The 21,621-nt window shown below is 36.8% G+C and overlaps 1 long non-coding RNA gene and 1 pseudogene across 1 annotated transcript; one reads left to right on the forward strand and one right to left on the reverse strand.

Annotated features, from left to right (window-relative positions):
- Positions 1-1,292: 1,292 nt before the first annotated feature.
- LOC112169365 lies at positions 1,293-10,806 on the reverse strand (annotated as a pseudogene).
- A 716-nt stretch (positions 10,807-11,522) lies between these two features.
- Positions 11,523-12,865, forward strand: LOC121051107. The gene is made up of 3 exons (XR_005805143.1): positions 11,523-11,758; positions 11,976-12,060; positions 12,667-12,865. It is a non-coding gene; the product is annotated as an uncharacterized LOC121051107 (long non-coding RNA).
- The last annotated feature ends 8,756 nt before the right edge of the window (positions 12,866-21,621 follow it).

The following is a 21,621-nucleotide window of genomic DNA, read 5'->3' on the forward strand; positions in this document are numbered from 1 at the left end:
CATTCCATCAGTTTCCTTCTTCTTTCCTAGTCATGCACGTGGCAGCCAAGACCTTGCAGCCAAGGACCAAAATATTGAGTTTCGAGGAAATTTCAATGGTCCCAGAAACGGAAATTTCGACGGAAATATCGAAGATATATTGATTTCGGTAAATAATCAAGAAAAATGATGGAAATTTGAAGAAAAACATGGAAATATTAAGTAAAACTTTTAGATTTGTTTATTTAATCAATTGTCTACTATGTATGAAAAGAAAACCTTAATAAACATTGTTATATAGTAATTTGTAATAATTTAAGATGAAATGGTAAATATTGAATCGCCTATAACTCTGAAAATTTTAGAAATAAACATCTAATTTTTTTTTTTTGATGGCCGAAAACCCAATGGGAGGCTAGGCTATTACATATTATATACATTTGTTATATAGTAATTTGTAATAATTTAAGATGAAATGGTAAATACTGAATCGCCTATAACTCTGAAAATTTTAGAAATAAACATCTAATTTTTTTTTTTGATGGCCGAAAACCCAACGGGAGGCTAGACTATTACATATTGTATACATTCTTTGTACATATCATTACACCTTCAATTACATGAGTAACTTATAATCATGTAGAAGACTTATGAGGTACAAAATTCAAAATATAATTGATTGTTCTATGTTAGTTATTGATTGAACATTTACCTAAGTTTTCAGATTCGTATGCAAAATGAATATATATTAGAATGTTGCAATGATAACACAAGTGTAGGTGCACTGCAGTTGGCTAAGGCTCTTGCTCAAAGAGCAATGAAGTGACCAAGGTTTGAGCCTTGGTGACTTTGTTGATTTTTTTTAATGGAATTTTTGGCCAACTATATGTCAGCCACATGATGTTGATGTTGCATGTGACTGATGTGAGAAAGGGTGGTAGAGTGGTGGTGATTTTGCATGTGACTGATGTGAGAAAGGGTGGGAAGAGTCGGAAGGTTCTAGAAATTACCCAAAATTTCGCAAAATATCACCAATTTCTCGATATTTCCAGAAATTTCGAGAAATTTCCAAAATATCCGTCGAAATATACTTGGATGGTCACGGAAATTACCCAAAATTTCTCAAAATATCATCAATTTCTCGATATTTCGGAAATTTCCAGAAATTTCCAAAATATCCGTCGAAATATACTTGGATGGTTACGGAAATATCGACACCCCAAAAAAATGAAAATTTCGACGAAATATCGCCGAAACTTTTGATTTTTTAGTCCTTGCTTGCAGCACTACACACACCAAATCACAGGCCCATTTTAGTCATTTTCCTCCTCACACACAACCTTTTTTATCGTCTTCTCTTCGACAGAATTAGAGGAAGGGTCCGCCGGATGCATGCGGAAGGTTTCGCGTACGACACAGTGTAGATAGTTAAGATGGGGTAGGTCTGATTCGTTGACCATTCTATGTTGACCCACGACTGAATCGAGCTCTTCTTGGATCTTACGGAGGACACGTGGATGCTTGATCACCTCGGCCATTGCTCATTCGTTGGTCACAGCAGAAGTGTCTGTGGTTGCAGCTATCATATCCTGAAACTCATAAATCCATAATTTAAGGAATTGGCAACTAAAATTATACACAAATTAGTATGTTTTTGATTTTAATCAACAACAAAAGGACGCTCTTTGCTAGTTGGTGCTTTGTTGAATACAGTTGTTTAGTAGAGACTCATGATAGTATTTCAGGATGTTCTCTAGGTGCATATTGTAATCAGGGGTTTTGGTTCATTGTCCCCCCCCCCTTGTATTCGACAGTTTCATTAAAGAAGGTTTGAGGGCAGCCGCACCACCCTTTATTCAAAAAAAAAAAAAAATGGTGATTCTATTCAGACCTCCAGATTTGATATATGGACCTCCACTAATTTTTGTAAAAATTTAATTCCTAATTTACCCCTATTGAAAACTAAATAACAAAAAATATGAAAAAACCACAACCAATTCTGTCTCCATCTTCTTCTCCCTCACTCTTTCTCTCACCAGGATTTCTTATTAGCTATCAAATTATTGGTATGTCTATTGTTATATATTCATAATCAACCCCCAATTGTTAGAATTTAATTATTGATTAGTAATTTGATATATATGTGGCTGATAACTCTTCCCCTGCGTTTGCACCGTTCTTGAAAGTTTCAGCCTTAAGAACCAAGCTTCTTATTGAGGTCCATGATCTCGTCCAAGTTTTTCTCTTTATCTCTGCCTCCATTCAAATTTGAGGAATTCCCTTCATTTAGACAATTAGTCATTAATCCATTGCAATTGAGTTTCGAAAAAAAATCATACTCCCATTGAACTTCATACCCAAAGCATGAATTAAATATCTAAACTTGGATTCTTGGAATATAGCACTATATGTCCTTCCTCCACACGATTAAACAATAGGCTATAAGGATGTAGCTAAGGCAACAGATGTAATCGCAGGATATAGCCAGAACCAGAGAAGTGGTGTGGAGATCGACAAGAATAAAATATTAAAAAAGGGACAAAAGTGGAAGATTAAGGGAGAAATATTGAAGAAGATGTCCAAATAGTAAATGAGGAGGTTTAACTAGAACCACCCACAACAAAATAGTGAAGAAAAGTAGCTTATTCTGGAATTTTGTATACCACAATAGAATACGATAATGATACTCTAATTTTAATTTAATGTGCTCGATCGGTTAGCTGTGGCCTATTGGTTATTTAAAATAACAGGCATCGTGGATGTTACGGGTTTAAATTTCACTAACATTATGGGATACGCAGAGTGAGAATAAAAATTGAATATTGAATAACTCTTTTTGTTACGTCCTGAACCTAAATTTAACGGTTTACTAGTCTATTGGACGATAAACGACAATTACTTTCACTTTTTACTCTGTTTCGATACTTTTAGTGGCCCTGAAAGTTGACTTTTTGTTCGCGTCAAAATTTGATAAAGTTTCCTTCATGGAAGTTGTAAAGGACGTTAAACCGAGTCCGTGGACGTGCGGTACGTAAAAATTGGAGTTCGTATGTGAAAGCTATGAGTGAAATACGAAAGTTACTATTCATGGTAAAAATTTAGTTAAATAAGGAAATTTACTGAGGTAGGTTTCCAAAACCGAAAACCCACTCCTTCCCTCTCTCTTCTCCCCCGACTTTTCTTCCTTCCCTTTCGGGTTCTTCCTCCTTCTTTCGATTTCCACGTCTTCCGGCGTGCAGCCGGCCACCACAGGAGTGCCTCCCTCCTCTCTGCACCCTAGTGGCCTTATGATTGTGGTGATTTGGCCGAGGAATCTTGGATCGAAGCAAAGTTCTTCATAGCTGCAGTTTGGGGTTTTCGTCGATTTCCGGCGATTCCGGCCATCTCCGGTCACCAAACCGGCGTCGAAGGTTCGGTTTTTGCCAAAGATCATTTCCCCTAAGGTCTTTCATTTCAATTTGCAGTGTGGAGGTCGAATTAACGATTGCAATTTCTAGGGTTCTTGAGTTTTCTGGGTTTTTCTTCACCGGCCGGATTCGACTACTTCAAGGTAAAATTGGAATGTGTTGTAGTTGAGAAAATTGTTGGGTCTGTTGAGTAGGTGGTGCTGTCAAAATTTGGTGGCCACCGGCGCGTGGGGCCCACGCGCTGCCACTGTTGGTGGCGCGTGGAGGCGAGTAGGGTAGGTTTTTAATTCCTGTTTTAGCCCAATTAAATCCTATAAATATTGTGGAGCTTGTATGTGAAGTTTGGTGGAAATTGAAGGAGGTTTGTATCGATTGTGTAATTCCGAGGTTTGGAATGTCGATCATTGAATTACGAGAATCCGACTGTCGGATTTCTCTCGGTTCTGCCCTAGAACCTTTAAACTAATGAGTTGGTATTAGGGGTGAAGTTGGATTAAATTGGAAAAGAAATTGGAAGTTTGATTAGGAGGATAAGTTATTAGAATCATATTTAATTGCCGAACCGTTATTCATGAATTATATTTATGTACAGGGCGACGTACCGAGCTATTGCTCGACGAAGAAACTCGTACGCGTGATAGCCTAAATAGTACTGTGAGTGGACTTTTGTTTTCAAAGAATGATGCATGCATTTATTTTTCCGAAATGATGATTGGTTTATTTAATTATTTATCGTTCTATTTATTAAGTATAATATTTGGCTTTGGACTATACTTTTGGGCATTGTTTTTCCATATGAGTTTCGGAATTTAATTTTATTATACTCGGATTTGGATTTAAAATTTATTTTTCGGGAGTATGATTTGATTTTTTGGAAATTGATTAATCCATCTCGAGTATGAGTTGGGAAATGAATTTGTGAGTTATGTGATGATCGATGAAGATTTTTCCGAGGAGAATTCCAGAAATTTTTATTACATCTTATTTGGCGATTTTGAGATTTTTTTTCTACCATATTATCGTACTTGAGGTTTTCGGAAGGATTCTTGCCTATTTGATTATGTTTTCGAGAATATTTTGGCATGCGGGGTCACGTCACTGGAATATATGTATTTTCTCGTGAGCAATGTGGGGAAGCCTTATGGATTTGCTGGTTTTCGATTATTTTTCCTCACCATACTCGGGTCATTTGATTAGGTCTCCTCCTCACTTACTTTGTGTTTGTGAGTGGCAGTTGAGGTAGCTCATTCTCCTCCTCACGTGGGTGGCAGTCGAGGTTATTAGTTCTTCTCCTCACACAATCTATGTGTGAGTGGCAGTCGAGGGTAGGTAGAGCCTAAGGGGCTCATTTACCCGTATGGTGACATCTCTTCCCCATATCCTTTTATTGGTTACTTGACTAGCGGGGCTAGTCCGATTCTTTTAGCCAGCGGGGACTGGTATGTTTTCACGAGACTCCGAGTTTTAAACACATACGTTTTATAAACGTTGCATGCATCGAAGTTTTATGAATTTAAATTCGTGGGAAAGTAATACAGCTTCTTTTCTTTAAAATTATTCATTTATTTGTTTATTTTTGTCCACTCACTCTAACGTGTTTTTCAATTACTTTCCCATGGGCCCTTCGGTTTCAAATGCCCAGTTTGCAGGCGAAATTAGTTGAGGTCGGGTGTACATTGGAGTTGAGGCATAGTCAACAGCATGGCTTCCGCGTTTTTCTTTGTTTTAGGTTTTCCTTGACTACCCTTGCTATTAGAATTGCTCTGATCACCTAAGGAATTAATGTTATTTAAGTTGTGATTTGTGTTATGTGAATTGGGATGATGTTGTTTTGGAGAGCAGGGTGGCTCCAGGAGCATAAGGATGAATTGATTTAGAAGTGTAAATGTTTTCCTACAGGTTTTGGGTAGCCTACTTTTAGGGGAAGTTCCGCCAAATTTTTGGTATAATTTCTTCTAAAGTGGGCCCCGCATGGCTACTTCGGATTTCGGGTTAAAATCTGAGGCGGGTCCTATCACTTTTCTACACGCAATCCAAAATAAAAGTAGTAAGACCCTCATTCTTAATAGACACGTACATCATCATCTCATTCACAGGCTTTCTATAATAATTTTCCTATAAAGTTTAAAAAAAAAAATTAAAACTAGATCGAAATTATGCAAAGGCTTGCCTGTATTAGAGCTTTGATTTCCACATCCTCCATATGCTTTTTCCCATCCTCACCTGGCAAAGACAACAAAATATCCACAAAGTCCATTTCTGCCCCATCTTCCTCTCCTCCAGTTGGCTTGCTCTTCTCCTCCCTTACCCTCCTATGCTCTTCAACAATCTTGGTATGAAAATCATCTACCCTTTTCTCCACTTCCCTCATTTTCTTCTCACAACCGTAAGGATCCACCCACCTCCAAATTGGCAAGTAATCTCCCAAATATATCAATCCCTACAGCCAAAATAAATCATGGGTTATGTGCGTGAACTCCATGGCCTCTTGTGGACCTACCGACCCGGCCCCAAAATATTGTTTCCCAAGCAACATCCTAGTCGCATTGTTCATGGACCACCCACCCAACACTTCCCTTTAAGTTCACGACCTTCCCCGTCTGTGCCGTGGCCCAAACATCTTGTATGAGGTGTTAAGCTTCATCGACTCGGTGTTTGGCAAAAGACTCGAGGCGTTTTGTTGTTAGCAAGTTTTCCATCATATTCGCCTCATTCGCTTCCATTTTGGGCCCAATGGAGCAAGCACAACCTCGCCACAACCATAGGCCAAATGCACCACGGCCAAAGTTTGCGGCCGTGATGCAAAGACGTCATCATGTCAAAGAAGTATTTCACATATGACGTCAAGGCCGTTGGTGGTGATGGCATCAATGCTCCCAAGTCATAGGTAGACCAACGGCCCATACTTGTCGCATAAAGAGGCCAGGTCTCGATGGGGTCGAGGGCCCAAATGAATCCCAACACCAGCAATTTTGCAGGCCCGAGATGAAAAACCTTCTCGGTTTTTGGCCCAAATCTCCGCTTCACCAATTGGTATATGATACTAGCAATTGTGGCTGCAATAATAAAAGACTACATCTCCATCTATAAACTATACAAGGATGAATTATGGTCGATTGAATTACTTTCTTCGTGTTGGCCATGCTACAAAAGTTCGATTGAATTATGGTCTTCGTGTTGGCCATGCTACCTTTTCTCCCCTTCCTCTAAAAACTAGGTTATGTAATCATGCCTCCAAGTGTTCAAGTTAAAAGTAGAAGCACAAGTGCCAAGATGAGGAACCCCTCAAACCTCAATGAGGTGAAAAACTTGGTATTTATCTATTATGATCAATAGCAGCATCGAAATCGTGATGACTAATTACCAGCACTAGAGTTTTGCTATTAGCTAGGGGAGTGAAATTGGCTCCCTGTTAAGCAAACCACACCTCTTTCTTCGTTTTTGCACGAGTGCTTTCATACATATAGCCATGTGCTTATCAAAAGAAAGAGGGGTCAATTTAGCTTCCTAATTAAATTAAATTAAATTAACAAATATATATGTTCAAATCGTTGTGTAGTGATGAAACTTGGCGTAATCTCAAGCTGCAGGCATGAGAGGAAGATGGAGAAACACCTAGAAGCAATAGAAATTAATGAGTGGCATGGGAGAGAACGCTGATAACATGTAGAAGATAGGGCTGGCAAATTCTACCGATCCAAACCAACCAACCGATTACCACCCGAACCAACAATGTTGGTAACCAACTATGTCGTTTACCGAGATATTGGTACGGTAGTGCCGAACCGATTTCCAGATAATGGTACGGTACTGGTACTGATTTTCAGATAAATACGGTATACCGTACCGTACCGTATATTATATATATTATTTATTTATTTAAATATATTTTATATCTATCGATCTGAACCGTTGATTATTAATAGTTTGATTTCAAATCTTATTATAACCTTTGATTAGACTTGAACTCTCCAAACCCTAAGGTAATACGACTACAGAGTACAGAACCTAATCCAGTTCCCACTCAGCCACTCTTTCCCTCAGCCGCTCTTTCCCTCGAGGCCTCCAAGGCTCAAACCCAGAAATCTCTGCCTCTCCGCCCTCTCGACCTCTCCTTTGAAGTTCGATTTGATTCAAACCCAGAACTCTCCGCCTCTCCGCCCTCTCGACCTCTCCTTTGAAGTTCGATTCATGTCCTACGGCGGTGAGTTTTCTCTTTGTTTAATTTTAGCTAGAAGCACTTGGATTCTAGATTGAGTCATGAATCGAATCAGTTTCATCAGTTTCTCTTTCTTTACCAATTCAATTTCAGTTTCTCTTTCTTCAAAATTTTCAAATTGCGTCTGATTCTCTTACGATTTCCACTGGATCTTTAATCTTCGATTGTGGCGTTGGATTTCTGCTCCTTCTGTTGCTTTGTTTGTATGATTTTGACTCGGATTTCTGAAAATTAAATATAATTTCTTGCATATGGATTTGGTGAGATTCGATCTGTAGGTCTGGGCACTCATTGGTTTATCTGATTCATATGGATTAAGTGTTAATTGGCAATAATTTGAATGGCGAATTGGTTTGTTTCTGTTGTCAGCTAAATTAAGGGAATGTATGCTTGATAATATACATGGACTGTTGTTTGTTTTAAGCCATGGTTAAGAACTATTGTGAGAGTATGCGATTGTTTAGTTGGCATCCATTTGGTGTTATCAATTAGGTGAAACTTTGTTAATGTTTTCGGTAACTTAGAGGATTTAGTCTTGAAGGACCCTTTCTAGGAATCTGTCGCCGATTCTGATTAACATATGGTTTTAAGATCATTTTATGCTTTGTGTCCTTGTACTGTAAACAATCTAATGGCCTTAACGGCGTTCCTTGTTTTCCATTTAAGGTGGTTCGGAACATTGTGATTGACTGAAGTGTGAATTTACAGAAACTGAATTTGCAGAGATTGTTTTTGCAGAAACTGAATTTGAGGGAGCACAGCAACTCAGCAAGGCAGCAAGCAAATATGAAGTGATGAACTGATGATGAGATGAACTTTGAGTCCTTGAACACTTTGTTTTCAACTATTGCACTTAGTTATTGTATCATTTGATATTTTGATTCATTTGTGTGAACTGTGAACTATGAATTATTGACTTAAAGTTTGTATGAACTATGGAGTGATGAAGGGGATGAACTGAAGTGAATAAGTGATGAACTCAAGTAGTGAAGTTGATGTATGAGAGTTTTTAGCTTATTTTTCATTTCCAGGTTGTTCATTTCCAGGTTGGTCCTTTAAATTGATGTGAGAATTGCATTTTTTTCATTTGTTGACAGGTTTGGGCTTTTAAAATTTTAGTTGGGCCTTAGCTGAAATCTGGCCCAATTTCAAACTTGGTACTAGGCCCAACCAACCGAAATCGAACCGAGATATCGGTATACCGAGAAGTTGGTATACCGACTTCTGTGGCCGGTACTGGTAGGCTTTTTTGTGTACCAACTTAGTTTGGTACGGTACGTGGTATTGGGCTTCAAGGTCCGGTATCGTACCGAACCCACCCCTAGTAGAAGATGATGAGAACTTTTACTTTTTTTTTGTAAATTTCCAATAAAAGGTATTTAATTAGTGGTATTTAAAATTCAATTTGACACGTCACCGTCTAATATATGCTTGCATTCTACACACTAAAAACTGCTCACCTTGTCAAGTAGACATGTAAATTGACCAGATTTGAGTCTGGATCAACTCCAAATCCGTGGCTATTGGACGGGTTTGGATCGAAAATTTTGATCCGTTGATCCGTTAATGATCCGAATTCATTAACCCGTTTATTTAAGGGATCAAATACAGATTTAGGTCGATCCGATCCGTTAATGATCCACCCCGTTTTCGTAATAATAAAATATTATTTTTTATTAATATATTATTATTTTTTAAAAATATAAAATATAAAATATGAAGAATTTCTAATACAAATTTTTTGCATAAATTTAAGAGACAGTCCATCACCCAAGATTCCAAAAAGCAGTAAGAATTTTGATAATGTAATTCTACTTTTGATTATACTTTTCATGTTTATAATTTTATTAATATTTTATGAGGTATCATGATATAAATTTAATATTACTATTTATTTGAAATTATAAACGGGTCGGATTAGCGGATCGGGTATCCGTTAATCCGGCGGATACAGATTTGGATCGAGCTATCAATGATCCGTCGGGTTTGGATCAATTTTTTTTTTAAGCAAACGAGTTTGGATTTAGGTCGATCCGATCCATTTACAGGTCTACTGTCAAGCATGACCGCTAGATCAATCAACGTTAAAAATTACTCACATGGAAGTTGCAAACTTTTGATTCGTTCTATAGCAATTTCAAATAATGGTATTTGGAAATCAATTCAAACGTCACCGCCAACTACATTTTTTTTAGGAAGGGATAGTACGGCTGCCCTTAAGCCATGACCATTAATGAAATTGCAGAATACATGTGGGAGGGGGGGGGGGGGAGAGAGACATTTTGCCTGAACTCTAAATTATAATAAGCCATAAGAGAACTTCCTGAGATAATAACAAGAGTCTCGACTAAAAACATGTACTCTAACAAGCATCAATTAGCGAAGAGTGCTCTACTAGCTACTCAATTCACTTTACAATTGTGGTGACATACCGGAAAGATATTGCTCACGCAGAGCCATAAGTTGCTGTTACTATCAGTTTTCCCACTATGTTGCCACAGAAAAATAAATCCGGTGACACTCAGTTTCATCATGCCACTAGGAGGAAAGGAGGGGAGACATTTTGCCTGAACCCCAAATTATAATAAGCCTTAAGAGAACTTCCCGAGATAATAACAGGAGTCTCGACTAGAAACATGTACTCTAACAAGCACCAATTAGCGAAGAGTGCTCTACTAGCTACTCTATTCGCTTTACAATTGTGGTGACATATTGGAAAGATATTGCTCACGCAGAGCCATAAGTTGCTATTACTATCAGCTTTCCGATTATGTTGCCACCGAAAAATAAATCCTGTGACACTCAGTTTCATCATGCCACTAGGAGGCTGCAACTACTTAACAATGCAAATAACTCGCAACCTACCTAGAGCAGATAGGGCACTCAAAGTGTATAGACCGGGACCAAGCCCACCTAACTTTACCAAGAATCGGTAAAGATTTATTGAAGGCATAAAGCCAATAATAACTAAATAAAAGCAATAAATTAGAACACATCAAATTAAATCAACCCAGCAAAGGCCTAAAGACATGGCCCAGGACCAGGCCCACCCATAGGATTACCTGTACCACAAGCCTGTGATGATCCAAGCCCACGACTCCCACCTGATTTGCGCCACCACCCCCACCACGACACAGTCAACCTACCAGCGACAAGCCACCACTGTTGCACAGGATCAATCAACCAAATAGACCAGACCATATCTAAGTCTAAACCGATCCCGTAGAGAGACCGTTGACCAATCTGATGCTCTTATCCCAATCCTAGATGCGCGCACACCCAAACTCAACATTATTAGCTGACGTCCTCCTAAGCCCACGAACAAACCCATGCTACCACTGCTCGATCGCCAATTTCCCAGCATCTCACACCTCCGTCTGCGATTTCTAGACCGCCACACAGACGAGGTTAAAGACGATATAGGGAAAACCAATCCTCTAATATACCAACCCATCCTAGATCTCGTCCACACCAATTGGCCTTGTTATTGATTTTGTCGAACCCTCAAGCCTGTCTGACAACAACGCCTAGAAGGCGTGTCGCCGGACAGAGCATGAACGGTAGAAGTTTGGTCACTAGACGCGTGAGGTCCGTTCTGCTAGACTAGGGTTTTTTGCATTCTTTTGCATGCGTTCACCACCAACTACATTCATATACGCATTCTCCGCAATAAAGTTTGGTCACGTTGTCAGACCTTTCCACTAATTTTAATCAACTTTAAAAATTGCTCACATGAAAGATTCAAATTTTTTATCCGTTTGTAAAAATTTAATTAATGGTATTTAATTAGTGGTAGTTGAAACTTAATTCAAGACACGCTTCCAAATTCTTTATTTTTTACTGACGAAAATGTCCCTTAACACACATGAGGAAGACATACGAGATAGAGAGAGAGAGAGAGAGAGAGAGAGAGAGAGAGCTAGAGAGAGATACGAGATAGAGAGAGAGAGAGAGAGAGAATAGATCTGGATCGGGTCAATCAAGGAGACGAATTTGAAAATCTCACTCAAATATGAAATTTAATTTGTAAGCCAGAGAGAGAAGAGATCTAGATCGGTATCGATATTCGGATCGAGATTGAGATCAATCAAGGCGATGAATCTAAAATTTTCATTCATACATAAACTTTGAATTATAGATCTAATACTTTGAGGTATGTTTTTTCTGTATTTTGAATTTTTCAATTCCATTTCTATTGAAATTCACATTCACAATGGGTTGTTTTGCATGTGGATTGTCTTGTTAATTCAAACTTACTTTTTATTATGTTCATGGTGTGAAATCAAATGCTAGCTGATATATATAATTGATTGTTCTTTTTCCTAGTTAATACTTAATACATCTAATTTTACTTAATCGTTGGTGTTTAGGTTTTCACCGTTCTGTTTTCATGAAGCAATCGGTGAATTCAAGTCTCTTCTTGCAGGGTATTTTAATTTGTATCCAGTGGCTGAGGTAGATGTTTTGTTCATATTACACAGTTTATTACCATTACATATAATGACGGTAAAGTTTTTCGGAACTCTAGCTATCTACTAAATCCCTACTGACCCTCATTAGCAATTGACATGATCCTACTAACCTACAATAGGATTATTTTATTCCTACTAATCCTTAGTAGCAAAACCTAGACCCACATAGGCGTGTATGGTTTGCTATTAACCCTCATAGGCATATCTGGTTTGCTATTAACAATCAGTAAGCATATCTGATTTGTTATTGAGCGTCAATAGCCATATCTGATTTACTATTGAACTTTAGTAACCATATATGAATTGTTATTGAACCTCAGTAGCCTTGTTTGAGTTGTTATTGACCATCAGTAATGATATTTGATTTGTTATTGAATGTTAGTAACAATTGTGTGATTGTTGTTACTGGTGAATGTTTGTGTGTAGCAGTTATGTTTGAAGCATTTACTTTTTGTTTTTGTGGTTGAATTTTAAGATTCTGGTGTATTGATTAGCTAATCCCTTTGTTACTGAAGGTCAGTAACATTTGTGAATATGGTCTTGTGGAGGTACTCACTTCATGATTATTCTTCTTGTGTTATATATTCAGATCAAGGCTGCTATTGAGGTTTCCAACACATGGATGAGGTTGTTCAATATGGTCTTTGGCGTCGACCTAGTGGGACAACTGAATTTTGAAATTTCATTATTTTGAGTCAATTTGTGAGGAACTTGTAGTAGTTTACTTACCTTTTTATAATAAATGGAACCTTGATATTGTCATTTCTATAGAAGCTTAATTTTAATTACAATTAGAGCTTTGATTATACTTATTCAAATTCCTTTTTTTGTTATTGTTTTTAGTAAGTATACTGACGGTCAGTAACAATGTTAGTAAGTATACTGATGGTCAGTAATAACATTAGTGAGTATAGTGAGAGTGAGTATCAATGTTTGTAAGTACACTTACTCAATAAAAATACCAGTTACGAACCGTCAGTAGCATTGTCGAAAGACTCTTAGTAGCCATCGTAATTATATTGAGTCTCAGCAGCAATTTAGCTTTTATTCTTGAGTGAGAAAAAATATTTCTTATAAGCTTCGAAGACTCCACAATTCATCTTTTGATTTTAGTTGGTTACTTTGTTTAAAATTCATTTATGGATTCTTATTTTCCTTTTGGATCCTTTTCTTTACTTCCTTTTATTTTTATTTGGTAGTAGACATAGTTTCTCATTGCTACTAACGATCAGTAGCAGTATCCATTTTATTACTACCGTCGGTAGCAATATACTTTTTGTTGCACTTTGAGAAAATTTATGTTATTTTGAAATTTATGGTTTTATTATTGTTATTGAACATCAGTAGCAATATCATAATCATGGCTCTGCCTCAATAGCAGTAGTCTATCTGTCACAGTTTAAATCTATTATGGACATTGTATTTTCTAATAATGCAGTTTAAGCAAAAAATTAGTGTTGAAATGAAGTGCAGCCAGAAAAATGAAACAACTAATTCTCTCAATATGTTACTGACCCTCAGTAAGTTTCTAGTTAGTTCTAAAGTAGAATCTCTATGAGTTCTTTTTGGTAGAACAATGATAAACTCGTAATACTGATAATAATAGTCAACTGGCTGGCATTAATGAGTTGGTAGTTCGGTACAAAGGGAAAGAAACAGATGCGGTGTCATTCTCGTAATTAATTACAAATTTAATGTCTAATGTTTAATTTCAATTCCTCTCTGTGTTTTTATTGTGGCCGCACGGGTTTCTAGTCCCCCCATTTTGCGCATGGTCATTTGACCATTTGACTTTACTTAAATGGTAAATATCTCTTAAAATTTTGTCTATACATTTATTTATTATTTGTTGATTGATTATAATTAAAGTTGCAGATATTAATACTCTAATAATATATTAGGATCAGTCCACTAATTCAATTAACTTTCAAAACGACTCATGCTCATTTTAGATAGCATTTTCTTAACATGAAAATTGAAACTTTGATTCTATTTTATAGAACCAATTAGATCGAATTCAATTGGAGCAATTCAATCAAATAGATTTACAACTTTGAAGGCTTAGGGATTGAGTGATAATTTTCCTGCATAAAATTAATTCAAGCATATATAAACAAATAACAAGTTTTTTTCATTTGTAATCCTAATGGCTCATACGGCTAGATTTAAGAGGTGGCACAATTTGTTTTGCAAAGAATAGCATAGAGACGAAGACAAGCTACACAATAGGAGTAACTAAATTCCAATCAAAAGTGGATACAAAATTGCATGTATATGTTAATTTTCAATACATATGGAACCCAAATTTTGAACACAATAACTTCTGTTTTTCAATTTTTTTGGAAATATTTGATTGTGCAATTTTGTAAATGAACTAGAAGATCACGGGAAGATGGTCATGATCTTGTTGCTGCCAATATGAAGGAGGCTTCCTCAGACTGTGATAAAAAAACACATTGCCTGATGCTACGTACTCAATCAATTACTGCTAATCAACCCCTGAACAATAAGAAACTAATATAGAATGGCTTAACTGATAAACTTTACGAAAAGAAGGCAAACTTTATTAAACGCATCCCATATCAAGTGGCTGGCTTGAGAGGGAGAAGGAGAGACACCCAAAGAAAATAGAAACGGGTGGCTTGGGAAAGAAACCAATAATTTGGTCACTTTCTTAATTTTCATAAGAAGATGAAGTGAAAGAGAAGGAATTCTTTCCCAACCACCCATCTCCACTAGCCTTAGGGGGGGCCAATCTCCCATTTCAACTCAGCTAATTCTAAGAGAGTACGTTTTGCTACTAGAGCTAACCATAGATATGAACATGCAAGAGACTAAACATGCACACCCTTATATAGCAAAGCCTCTAGGGCACCAATGTAAATAACTCAATAAAAATGGATAATTAGTTGGAACATTTTGATAAAAACAGCGTATTTAAAACTCAATCAATGATAAAAATTACTCACATGAAAGTTGCAAACTTTTGATTTCTTTTGTAAAGATCCAATTAAAGATATTTAATTAGTGGTATCTAAATCTCAATTCGATCGAGATGTCACCCCAACGAATACATATCTATATTCTCCACACAAAAGGCTGATTACCCTGTCAAACATGACCCCTAGTTTAATCAACATTAGAAATTCCTCACATGAAAGTTTCAATCTTTTGATTTCTTCTATAAGTTTTCAATTAATGGTATTTAATTAGTGGTATTTGAATCTCAATTCAAAAGTCACCACTTACTAGATGTTTACATTCTCCACACTAAAGTTTTGTCATTTTGTCAAACCTGTCTAGTTTAATCAACATTAAAAATTGCTCACATGAAAGTTGCAAACAAATAACAAGCATTGATTTTGTAGAGAATCTTGGTACTATTTCAGGTATTCTCTTTCTGATTATTGTAATCTGGAGTTCAGACTCTACGTCCCCCACTTGTATTTTGCAATTTCATTAATCAAGGTTTGAAAGCTACCACACCGGTCCCTTTTCAAAAAAAGTTGCAAACTTTTGATTCTTTTTCTAAAATCAAATTGAAGTTATTTAATTGTGGTATTTGAAAATCAACTCAAGATGTCACCGCCTAATATATGCCTACATTCTCTGCAATAACACTACTCACCCTATCAAGCATGACCTCTAGTTCAATCAACGTTAAAAATTGCTCACATGAAAGTTGTAAACTTTTTATTCTTTTTGTAAAAATTGTATAAATAGTATTTGATTAGTCATGTTTGATACTCAATTCAAGATGTCACCACCTAATATATGCCTGCATTCTTAGCACTTACTTCTGGTTGTAGTGTCAGGCTTGCCCACTGGTTTAATCAACGTTAAAAATTGCTCACATGATAGTTGCAAACTTTTTGTTCTTTTCTAAAATTCTAGTAAGGATATTTAATTAGTGGTATTTGAAAATCGATTCGAGAAGTCACCACCTAATACATGTCTGTATTCTTCGCACTAAAGGTTGCTCACCCTATCAAGCATGACCTCCAGTTAGGCCTCTCATAAACGGGCCGGGCCGGGCTCAGCCCGGCCCATTGGTAGCGGGCTTGAGCCGGGCCGGGCCTTACTCCATTTTTAACTTTAAAGATAATATTTTTTATAAACTTATATTTATATATCATACACTCCAAAGAGAAACCTCCATCAACTTCTATAAAATGGGAAAACCGACCGTTGGATGAGATTATTATAATAAATTATGAGTGTGGTAAAAAATTTAGCCAATCACCATATTTTCGAATCTGATCGAATTAGTCAACCGTCGTCACTTGTATGTTTTCTTGGTTGACCGATGGCATGACGACCGCGAAACGTGCTTATTTTTTTACATCATGTCTGTAAATATTCCATCGATGGCGTGGACATAAGATAAAAATTTCAATTTTAATTGCAAAGATGTTGGCCTATATCAATTTGCCTCCTAAACTCGTATGATTTGAATATTGCATTTAAATTGTTGAGGTTCATTCTAAATCAACCATGAAGTGGAAAATGAATTTAGAGAAATCAACCGCTCGATTGAGAGAATGTAATGTTTTATGGTGATTGTAAAAAATTCAGCTAATTTGATTCTCGTTTCGAATTCGATCAATTAGGTCAAATTTAGTTACTCTTATAAACCTATATCTATATATCATACACTCCAAAGAGCAACCCCTATCAATTCAAAGAAAATGAAAAAATGGACCATTGGATGAGATTATTACAATAAATTATGAGTGTGGTAAAAAATTTAGCCAATTTCACCATATTTTCGAATCCGATCGAATTGGTCAACCGTCGTCACTTGTATGTTTTCTTGGTTGACCGATGGCATGACGACCGCGAAACGTGCTTATTTTTTCACATCACGTCTGTAAATATTTCATCGATGGATGTGCGTGGACATAAGATAAAAATTTCAATTTTAATTACAAAGATGTTGGCCTATATTAATTTGCCTCCTAAAGTAGTATGACTTGTATATTGCATTTAAATTGTTGAGGTTCATTCCAAAGCAACCATGAAGTGGAAAATGAATTTAGAGAAATCAACCGCTCGATTGAGAGATTGTAATGTTTTATGGTGATTGTAAAAAATTAAGCTAATTTGATTCTCGTTTCGAATTCGATCAACTAGGTCAAATTTAGTTACTCTTATAAACCTATATCTATATATCATACACTCCAAAGAGCAACCCCTATCAATTTAAAGAAAATGGAAAAATAGACCGTTGGATGACATTATTCCATTAATAAATTATGAGTGTGGTAAAAAATTTACTCAATTTCACCATATTTTCGAATCCGATCAAATTGGTCATCCGTCGTCACTTGTATGTCTTCTTAATTGACCGATGGCATGACGACCGCGAAACGTGCTTATTTTTTCACATCACGTTTGTAAATATTCCATCGATGGATGTGCGTGGACATAAGTTAAAAAAATTAATTAATTAATTACAAACACATTGGCCTATACCAATTTTCCTTCTAAAGTTGTATGACTTATACATTGCATTTAAATTATTGAGGTTCATTCTAAAGCAACCATGAAGTGGAAAATGAATTCGGAGAAACCAACCGCTCGATGGAGAGATTGTAATGTTTTATGATGGTTGTAGAAAATCCAGCCAATTTGGTTCTCGTTTCAAATTCGACCAACTAGGTCAAACTTAGTTACTCTTATAAACCTATATTTATATATCATACACTCCAAAGGGCAACCTCTATCAATTCAAATAAAATGGAAAAACCGACCGTTGGATGAGATTATTATAATAAATTATGAGTGTGGTAAAAAATTTAGCTAATTTCACCATATTTTCAAATCCAATCGAATCGGTCAACCGTAGTCATGATATGTAGAATACGAGAATATATATGCACATATTCTATATAGAAGTATGAGAACTTCCAATTTCACCATAAACCAAATTATAACAAACACACACTCACACAAAAACACACACACACACACACACACACACACATATATAAACACACACACACACATACATATATAAACATGTCTAAAAGTCCTGTATCTTCAATAATGATGATGTGGCATACTGAAGATTTCCAAATATATGTGTTGGGCCTTCTAGATGGGGCTTTCCGTGCATATTGTAAAAGATGTTGTAGATTCCCATCCAAGCTGAACTTTCTTCACTTAAATTGCCATAACTCCTTCTAGAAAAGTCGGAATCGCAAACCGTAAAATTCTTCAGAAACTAGACACATGGGGCTTTCCGTACATATAGGGTAAAGCTCCCAATTCCATCCTAGTAGTTCCCAGTAATTCAGCGAAGTTAGGTTCTAGACATGAACTTGTAAAAGATGTTGCAGATTCCAATCCAAGTTGCCTTCACTTAAATTGCCATAACTCCTTCTAGAAAAGTCAGAATTGCAAACCGTAAAATTCCTCAGAAACTAGACACATGGAGCTTTCCGTGCATATAAGGTACAACTCTTAATTCCATCCGAGAAGTTCCCAGTAATTCAGCGAAGTTAGGTTCTAGACATGAACTTGTAAAAGATGTTGCAGATTCAAGTCCAAGCTGAACTGCCTTCACTTAAATTGCCATAACTCCTTCTAGAAAAGTCAGAGGCCAACCGTAAAATTTCTCAGAAACTAGATACATGGGGCTTTCCGTGCATATAGTGTACAGCTCCTAATTCCATCCGAACAGTTCCCAGTAATTCAGCAAAGTTAGGTGTTTTGCAAAACAGTTTCTGTGTTAGTTAGCTTAGCTTAGCTTCTTTTCTTCTTTCTTTGAAACACACCTACAAAGAGATTAAACTAACGTAAATGAACCATAAATAAGGAGAACTAAACATATATACCAAGAGAAAGAGGCATAGAAATATAAGAATTAAGAAAATATGAGCACATCAACATACATATATATATATATATATAATATATAATAGGTTACGGGCTTTTAGGGGCCGGGCCGGGCTTTTGGCCCTCCGAGTCGGCGGGCCTCCATCGGCCCACTTGATCCGCGGGCTTTTTGATGAGGCCTACCTCTAGTTCAATTAACGTTAAAATTGCTCATTTAAAAGTTGCAAACTTTTGAGTCTCTCTATGAAATTTCAGTCACCTTATAAATGTCTGCATTCTCTGTACTAAAGTCTAGTCACTCTATTAGACATGCTCACTAGTTTAATCAATGTTGAAAATTGTTCACTTGAACGTTTCAAACTTTTGATTCTTGTTGTAAAACTTTACCAATGGTATTTAATTAATAATATATTAGAAACTCAATTCAAGCATCACCACCGAATACATGCCGGCATAATCTATACTTATGACTAGTTGTCCTGTTAGGCTTGTCCACTGGTTCAATCAACGTTAAAAATTGTTCACATGAAAGTTGCAAACATTTGATTTTTTTAGTAAAATCCCAGTTAAAGCTATTTAATTAGTGGTATTTGAAACTCAATTCTAGATGCCACCACTTAATACATGTCTGCATTCTCTGCACTAAACATTGTTCACCATGTTAAGCGTGACCACTAATTTAATCAACGTTAAAAATTACTCACATGAATGAGGCAAACTTTTGATTCCTTCTATAAAATTTCCATTAATGGCATTTAAAAATCAATTCAGACGTCACCACCACTACATGTATGCACGCACTAAAATTTGGTCACTCTGTCAAACATGTCCACTATAGTTTAATCAACGTTAAAAATTGCTCACATGAAAGTTTCAAACTTTTGATTCTTTTTGTAAAAATTCAATTATTGGTATTTCATTAATGGTTTTTGAAACTCAATTCAAGATGTCACCACCTAAGACATGCTTGTATTCTCTACACTAACGTCTTGTCGCCTTGTGAGGCTTGTCCACTAGTTCCATCAACGTTAAAAATTGCTCGCACAAAATTGCAAATTTTTCATTCCTTTTGTAAAAATTCAACCAATGACATTTAATTAGTGGTGTTTGAAACTCAAATCGAACCAATACAACCTAATGCATTTACATATTCATTCCACGCACTAAAGTGGCTTCAAATCTTCTGTCCTCATTCTTCGGTCTCCTTTCCTGGCTCCTACTAAAACCTAGTTCACATTGAAATTGAAACTTTTGATTCATGAACCAATTAATGGTAATTAAAACTCAAATTTAAACTTTTATCTATACATACATTTGATTATTTTTTAGATTAATGGTAACTAAAGTTGCAAATATTAAAACTCTAGTAATCTGTTCGGATCGGTCCACTAATTCAATTAACTTTCAAAATGACTCATACTCATTTAAGATAGTATTTTTAAAAAAAAAAACTTAAAAATTAAAAATTAGGAAAAAAAAGAGTACATTTTTGTAGAACGTACGCGCTACACGCACTGAAAACCTAGAAACCTTGGCCTTGTTTTCTTCCGTTCTTGTCCAGTTACGAGACGTCGTTGGTGCCGGCCTATGGCTGCACTGACACACAATGAGTGCGACTAGACGAGATGACTATTGTGTGGGAGTATCCATTGCCCGGAGGCTGGGTTTAGAAGGTGTCGTTACTCTTTTCTCTCAGTGTAAGGTGGTGGTTGGATCTGGAGTTATGTCGGGGTTAAGGTTTGGGATCGGAGCAAGGTTGGATTGTTGCCCTATCATAGCGTCTCATGGAGGTCTGTGGTAGGCGGGCCGGGATAGTTGGTTTGCCTGGTGGGAGAGCTGGTTTACTGGGATAGAAGACGGCGGCAGTTTATATGTCGTCTGAATCAAATCCTGGAGGTGTTCCATTGTGGTGGTTTGGCCGATATGACGGTGTGCTGATACACACTGGCAGAGACGCGCTGTTGGGGTCATGACATCGTGGATGGAGCAGCGGTTATGGTTGTTGGGTGGTGGCGCAAGTGCAAGTGCCAAATCGAGCTGAGAGGATGGGTTTGGATCCCTTTGCTGCCTTTGTCTCTTGGGCCTGCATATTGCTAGTGGACCATATTTGGTATGGTTTAAGTTTTATGGTTTTCGTTTGTTGTTATTGCTTAGCTCGTTTTGGCTTTTTGTCAGCAATAAGTCCCTCCTGAGTTGGGATACAGAGAAGCAGGCTGTGTCCCGATCGAGCTGCACAACTTATGTGCCTTGTTTGCTCTGGGTATGCGACGAGTTCTTAGATTTGTCAAATGGTCACAACCTCCTAGTGGCAGGGTGAAACTAAGTGTAGTCATATTTACTCTCTGACGGAAACATACTAGGAAAGATGTGCAATTGGAAATTATGCTACATTGTAATCGAGTCACATATCGAGTTATCTTTCCGTTATGTCACTACTATGTCAAAGCAAATAGAGTAGTTAGTTATGCACTCTTTGCTAGTTGGTGTCTAGCTGAATACATTTATCTGGAAGAGAATCCTGATATTATTTCATGACGTTTTCTAGATGATCATTGTCATATGGGGTTTAGGCTCAATGTCCCCCCCCCCTTTGTATTCGATAGTTTTATTAATCAAGGCTTGAGGGCAGCCGCACCAACCCTTATACAAAAAAAAAAAATTAAAACTTTGATTCTATTTTATAGAACCAATTAGAACTTAATTA

Source organism: Rosa chinensis, chromosome 1, assembly GCF_002994745.2.
Source record: "Rosa chinensis cultivar Old Blush chromosome 1, RchiOBHm-V2, whole genome shotgun sequence".
In the NCBI taxonomy this organism is placed as follows: Eukaryota; Viridiplantae; Streptophyta; class Magnoliopsida; order Rosales; family Rosaceae; genus Rosa; species Rosa chinensis.